Source organism: Neomonachus schauinslandi, chromosome 13, assembly GCF_002201575.2.
Source record: "Neomonachus schauinslandi chromosome 13, ASM220157v2, whole genome shotgun sequence".
NCBI lineage: Eukaryota > Metazoa > Chordata > Mammalia > Carnivora > Phocidae > Neomonachus > Neomonachus schauinslandi.
Window position 1 is genome coordinate 82,742,197 of NC_058415.1, and position 7,654 is coordinate 82,749,850.

Below are 7,654 nucleotides of genomic sequence, written 5' to 3' on the forward strand. Positions count from 1 at the left end.
AAATGTGTAAATCATCAGCATTTAGATGGAGAGTTTGTTATAACATAGCTGGAGCCCAGGTGGTCCTCTCTTTGCTAGAAACTTTCCGTGCTCTTCTTTAACCACTGATATCTACCTACATGCATTTTCTGCCTCTCCTCTCTCTAATGGTCCCCTTCCTTCTGCCACTCCCTCTCTCTGGATTCAGACTATCCATGGCTAGTTTACCGAAAATTGTCTTCTGCTTCCCAGCCTTGTCTCTGGCTCTTCGGATCCTTTTTATAGCATTAGGACAATCGAGGTGGTCAGCTTCGAAGGCTTTGGGTGACAAAATATTGACTGCATTTGCTAGTACCTTATGAAGGAAGACATTTGTACCGGAGGCACCTTGGTGACTTACAGGGAATAGTTCATTAATTAAAAGACTTGCTAATTGCTACTTGAATTACTGTACAGAGAGAATGAAATGAGTTTGTAAAAGATAACAATTTGGGGAATAAATGTGTGAGGGGGTTTGGGGGGGTTTGGGAGAGGTTGCTTAAAACATTTTTCTGAACAGGTCCTAGAAAATGTGTTGCTTTTACTCATGCCTCTATCGTCAACTATTCAATTGAGCTTCAATTAATGATAATATATGGTCCGGGATCCTTAGCTGGGTTGACTGATGGAAGAGCTTTGTTGAATTTGGTGCAGGTGGCACTGTTTAATAAGCACAGGAAAGAGTGAATAATGTAGTGCTTGCAAAGAGAAGTAAATGCAAAATAGATTGCTCTAATTATGGCAGCCCCCAGAAATGGAGATGCAAGCTGAAATGGCCAACTAGCTGGGAAATTCCAAATAGAGCTGATTGTCCCCTGCCTTTTTTACTTTCGAGGACTGACACGGCAGTGTAAAAGTAAATTTGGGTGAGCTCATCTGACTCAACGCAAGCATCAATTCAAAACCTGGGTCTGGTGACCTATCAATGTTTGCCTTAACTGTCTAGAATCCTTTAGCAGATAGTATAATTCAGCTCTAAAACGGGGCCATCTGAACACTTCTTTGCAAGGGATCAGCACAAGCTCATTACTACCAGTCTTCGTGCTTTATTGCAAAGTGTCAGGAGATTTTGTTTTTGTTTTTGTTTTGTTTGAATTTCTTTATGCCTGAGAAAATGAGTCTATTGGAAATCAAAGGGTGAATACTCAGGCAAACAGAATTTCCCATATACCTGCAAGGGCCCATAATGATTTTCATTCACGCAAAGATAATCAATGGGACATTAGTTGTTTTAATTAATGGAAGAATAAAAATTGGGGGGGGGCATGAGGGGCTAGGCTTCAGCTGAAACATATGTGGGAAATGACTGTTCCTCACCTAAAGAGACATGCCAGCCTCCCAAATAGCAAGAGATATGCTAATGGGGCCAATGGAAAGTTGGGCTGGGGTAGGAAAGGGTCCTGCGGGAAATAGCCATGATGAGCATTTTCCCTCCCCTGCAACCTCACTGTTCCCCTCAGAAATGTACCATGTCCTACATCAACCTCACAGGAGAGGAAGCTTCTTACTTCCAAGAAAGGTGCATTTTGTGCTAGGAGCCTAGAATGTTTTGTGATGGTAAAGTAGAGCCAATGGCTGGAAAGCCAAAACCAGCATTCTCTAGCCTGCATCAAGGAAACGCTGGGGCTGAATATGTGTGAGTTTCTTCATGAACTGGGCTGAGAAATGTACTGGGTCTGCGAGATATGGGGTGACAGCGAGTGTGTAGAGACTCTCGTCCTACGACTGGGGACTCAAGGACGAGCCAAGTCTAGCATCTTTAGCCCCAACCCCCCCCTTTTTTGTTCTGTGGAAATGTTTATCAAACCCATCCGCAGTCTGGTCAGCGCTGGCTGGGCACCCGTGTCGATTAGTGTATGTGGAGCTCATAAAAGGTTTATGAGGAAACCTTTGCTTAGAAAGAGTTTAGGGGTGTCCTGCTGTCAGAGAGGGGTGGTAGAGATGCCTCCAAATACAGAAAGACTGTGGTAGGAAATATTTCCTGTCTCAAGTGCACGTAGATACAGGAGTTGTCAGCTAGTCAAGAGTTCAGCTGCTTCCTCCCCCACCCCCCTTTTTTCACACAAAATCATCTTGATTTTCCTTTCAGCAAAATGTGGTTCCCTGTGTGAAGAAATTTATTGCTGTTATTTGTGCTTCAACCTAAAAGGCAGCGAGATTAGCAAAATGGCCCTTGTAGGACTGGGTAGTATTCTGGGTTAGATTAAAAAGAAATTACCCTCAAGGAATGGCTGTAGTTATACCGGCTGAAAAAAAAATTGACCATCTTGTTGCAATATTTACTGTGTCTGTATGCGTGTGTGTGCATGCACACGTGTGCACGGGCACATGGGCACGCACACGCGCCCTGCGCTTCCAAGGCAATTTACATCTTTGCATGGAAATTAGTAGGTGGGGGAGATACAATCAGCTATTGTGTATTTTGTTACAATTGTTCTTTGAGAATAATCTGATACGACAGATTTGCATTGTTGACAATGTGATTTAAGCAGGACCCAGATACAAACTTTCCCCACCCAAATCAATAATGGTAAATCCTTTGGCTGAGGTGAACAATCTCTGACCTAGTATTCATATTTCTTTTACCAATTCACTGTAATAAAATTGAACATTTTGTCACCACTTTGAGAAACACTGCCAAACACCTTAAAACACATGTCACACGCCAGCAGCCCCTCATTTCCCTCCTCCGGGAGTTTCTACATCTGGAATCATAATCACAGATAAAAACCTTGACAAAATTGCATCTGAGCACATTCCTTTCCGCAGCCCTTACTTCCTCATAACATTTAATACAATATTAATACCTGCCTACCGAAATGCAGGAGGGAGGAAAAGGGCTGCCAACCTCCACGTTTCCTGATGCATCATGTTCAAACCTGAAATTCACACTTCGTGTTTCATTTTAAGTTCTGTGCATTTAACAGGGCCCTAGAGAGAGGGCCCTGGTTAGTTCCCCAACCTGCTCAGCTGACACCCAGGGAGGCGGTTTCGGAATTGTTCAGATTGCTGCAGGGAGAAGGGGAGGAGGAACTGGGCTTTGCTCTGCCTGAGACGGACATTTATCTATCCACAGACATGGGCTTCTTCTTGGAAACACCTAAGGCCCCACTAATTTTTATTATCAATAGTGGTGACCACCAGATTTTCTGTAAGGTGTGACCAAGGCAATGAGCTGATTTCATAAAGAGGGAGCCATGCCTGAGCTGATTTGCTGCTGACAGCCTCTCACATCAATATAAAACACTCCCCCTGTTTGCTGAAGGAGGCCCACAGGCCTGGGAAGGGGGGGATCCTTGTTGAAGATACGGGGGCTTTTCTGCCATCCCTGTGACTTGGCCTCACCCCATCTTTAATTGAAGATGTCCACAACCCCACATTCCTGCGCAGTGGCAAGGAATCACCATTCCTCTGCCATACCAACAAGAGGCAGAGGTTAGAGAGAAGGGAAAAGTGCAGGAAGCTGACCCCACTGGGGGGGGGGCTTCCCGGGGGGGGGGGGCAGTGTGATATCCTCGATGTGGACTTTCAGATGTTGGTGGCTTTGTTCAGTCCTTGCCATTCTCTAACCAGAATTAGGGTCAAGACACACTGTAGCAATCCCAGAGAGCCCAACCAGCAATGCTCCCTCTCCTTTTAAAATTTAAACCTTCAAGTTTCTGGAATGAGTAGCCAGCACTTCTAGTAGGAGCCTCACTGTGGAGGGACATACACACACATACACGCTTCCCTAAGCAGGACCCACTTTGGGGAGCAAGGAATATAATTTGCTGCATGGTGCTACTGGAAAAACGGGCAACGTTACCCTTTACCCAGGCAACGGAGGCAGGCAACTGGCCTTGTGACTGCAACCAGCAGCTTTAAGAATGCAGTCCTTTCTGCTTCAAGGCAGAGAAGAAATTGTTTTTGCCTCTTTTTAATTTGCAGTTATTATCCCCGAGGCTTCCCCGACCCCAATCCCCGACACCATCCTCAGAGTTCAGGTCCTCCATTGGCAGTGCCCAAAGGGAGGACCCTAGGCGGCCGGTCTGGGGCCCAAGAGGGCGGCTCCCTCTGCACGGAATCCTTCCCTAGTGACTCCCAAATCCGGCGTTTTCTCTGCCCGCCTTTCCCTCGGGGGAGACTCGGAGAGGCTGCAAAAATCTGGGCGCCCGCTCGCTCGCTTGTCAAGAAGCAAACTGTCTTCACATTCTCCAAGAGCAACATCCCTGCCTAGGAAGAGGAAAGAAGAGGCAAAATAAATAAAACCAGTTAATGTTGTAGTTAACTTGCAAATCAAGTAAATCTGTTGGTGCCGTATTTGAGAAATAAACCATCAGAGCGTCACAGCAAACACACACTTCTGAACGTCTTCATTTTGATTTAATGGTATATCAGCGTCAACTATCGCTTCCTCTGCTGGTACACACGGCCTGATGCCGCGGGAGGAGGGTGCCCATGTTTATCACCGAGTGAGATGACTAATTACACCTTGTCAATCACCGGCTATGAAGACATAAAACCAGCGCGCACAATGAAGTAGTTGCCTGCAGCGTCAATTAGTTGGCGATTCGGAGGTTATTGCGTGGCCCTGCTTTGGCCGCCTCTAATAACGGGACAGAGCGCCGGGAACGGCGCACTGATCAATCACCCTCCTTCCGCGGCTCCCCGGCTCCCCGGCTCCCGCCCCCCTCTTCCTCCGCCCCACCCGGCCTCACTTTCTCTGGGCCGCATGTGCTTCCTCCCTCCGCGGCCCAGGCTCCGTGGCGCCGGCAGCCCCGGGAGCCCCGGGAAGTTTGCGCGCGGCAGCTCCGCAGCCGGCAGCCGGGAGCCCCGCAGCCTTCGGGGAGCGCCGGGGCTGGTGGCCCCTTTGTTGGAAGAGGCGTGGAGGGAGCGCTTTTGTTCTGAGTTAGTCACGGTGGCCGGCTGGAGGCTGCTACCTCATTATGCGCCGGGTCTGCCTGTCTGCGAGGAAGCAGATGGTGGGGAGGTAGGCAGCGGCGAGAGTAGCCAGACCTGAATTCGGTTCACCTGTCACCTCCCACAAAAGGCAGGTTCTCGGGACTTAGGGATTCTTTCTCCCCATCTGGGGGAGGGGCGTCGAGGGGCCGCCGTTTCCGACGCCTCGGAATATTACTTTTACCTGCGGGTGCCTGCTCCCCCAACCTCCTGCCTTCCCCTCCGCTGCGGCTTCTCGCACCGTGTAAATGTCACTCACGTGTCAGGATGTGTGTTTATAGCCCGTTCCTTTCCTTGTTTAGTCTTCGTGGACAGGGCTCAGCGGTTGTGCGACGTCCCCCCCCCTCCCCCGCCCGCCTCTGGGGAAGATTAGCAAAGTTACCCGCCTCCGAGCCCAGGGCCAGGGCACCCAGATCCCGCCCCGCGGCGGGAGACGCGTTTGAGCCTCTAGCAGACCCGGGCGCGTCCCAGCCTGACACGGAGGGATGCAAAGGCGGGCGCACCCGGCGGGAATCGTGACTGCCAGGGAATTTGGGGTCGGTCAGTGATGGGCGTGGACTGCAGGTCAGAGTGGCGACGAAATCGTGTACTTACATATGTGGGGGGAGTGGAGAGCCGCAGGATGTGTTTCCGTGTTTCTTGAGAAGCCCGCGGCAAGAGTTACCGAGTGCACCTCCTCCCCGACCCGCCCCCCACCTCCTAAATCAGCCACTGGAGTTCTCGAAAAACGTATTGTATCCATCTAGCCTAGGCGCAGAGCTGCACCAAGGACAAACTCTCCAGCGTTGTTACCATTTTTTTTCTACCCTTTGGGCGACCTCCAGATGAACCCCGGTGACTCCCAGATTAGATTTTCGTTCCTTACTTTCTTTGAAAGAAAGTGTCCCAGATGCGTCAGTAAAACATGCCTGTGTATACGTGTAGGCGTCCGCGTGCCTGGGCGCGGGGCCGTGTGCAGGCGCCAAAGCACACGTCTGTGTGAACACACGCGCAGGCGCGCGTCTTTGGGTTTATGGTCCTTCCCTCACGATGGGGCATCTGTGCATGTGCAGCGTGTACACACGTACTTGTAACTTCAAGAGTTTTTTCAAATACGCAAAACATGGCCTCGGAGAAGCGCACGCGGGGATTTAGGTAGTATTGTCTCAACATGCAATTGTATGTATAACATGCAATTTACGCCTTTACAACTGCACGCTCCTGGCTGGCACTGGACACTTGTACCCCATGTGCCTGTGTAGATCCTAGTCCTACATCCCTGCTGGCCGTGTTTTTGCCAACGGAGAAGAACATGTGCGTTTGCACACATGAACACTAATGCATGTGCTTGGGCATTACTAACACACATATGTTTATGTTTGAAAGTTTTGCACCGTAGGTAGAAGGTAGCCCCTTGCCTCCTTTTGGCAAGCAAGTCACTTCAGACTGACCCACCTCCAAAGCAGACCCAGGAAATGGGACTCCTGTTACTGACTTAGCTCATTCAGTTTTTCTCCACAGTCACTTTTTATTTCCTTAATCCTGCTTCACCACACACCTAGGTATCATGCTTGTGTCCCCAAGAGACTCTAGGTTGAGCCTGAAGTCTGGGGGCTGGGGTGGCAGTTGAGATTTACCCACAGGTGGGGTTGTTGATCCTTGGAGAAGTGGTACAGCCAGGCAGCAGGGCGGACGCCTGTCAACAGCTGGGTCTGTGGCATGACGCAAACAGCAGAGGATGGGCCTGCGGTCTTTAAGGACCTCAGTGATACCCAATGTATGTCGGAGTGGGAAAGTTTTAACAGGAGGAGATGGAGATGGAGAGGGAAAAGAGGGAGTGATGAGAGAATTTGGTTAGTGCCTACTACGTTCCAGGTACTTTAAAATCCATGATCTCTTTTGTTCATTACCTGTGTGGAGCGGGCCTTCTCGTCCCTCAATGAAAAGATCAAAAACAGCCTAAAGGGAGTTCAGTCACTTGCCTAAGGTTACACTGCATGTAAGTGGCAGAACTGGGATTCGAACCTATGGGTTTCCTAGTGCCTAAAGCCATGCTCGCATCCACTCTTTCAGGCTGTAGAGGGACAGGGAAGGGGCAAGAAGGAGCTGCACGCTCCCATTAAGTGGGCCCTAGCTTGCTTGGAGCGAGGCTACGCTGGCTGGTCCTCCTCCGCCGGAGTCTTACAGCTCCCGCGGGCTCTAGCCTCTCTGGCTCAGCCGGGTCCTCAGGAGGCCTAGGCGGCTGCCCGCAGCCCGCAGCGCGGAGCCTGGGACGAAGGCCGAGCTCCGCGGGAAGCAGCTGAAGGCTCCCGCAGCTCTGCCCCAGGCCTGCCTTCCCAGGCCTCCCCAGCCGGTGCCCGAGGCGGCGGCTCTGGGCCGAGGAGAGACCGGAGTGAGAGCTCCTCAAGCATCCTCGGGCTGCGCCTTCTTAGGATGGAGACGGCAGCGAGAGAGGGTTTAATTTTCCATCCCGAAGAAATCGCAGGAAACTGTTCGCAGCTTAAAAAACTCCAAACCCCGCGCTCTCCCTCCTCCCTCCCTTCCTCCCGCCCCCTCCCTCCAGCCTTGCCCACCAGCTCCCACCATCTCGTCGCTCCTCTCCTCCTCCTGATTCTCCCCTCCCTCTTGGGTCTCCCGCCTTCCCGGAGCACGCGCTGCCAGGGCTCGGGGTGCTGAGCGGCCAATGGCGCGGCGGCAGGACGTGATGTAAGGCGCGGCT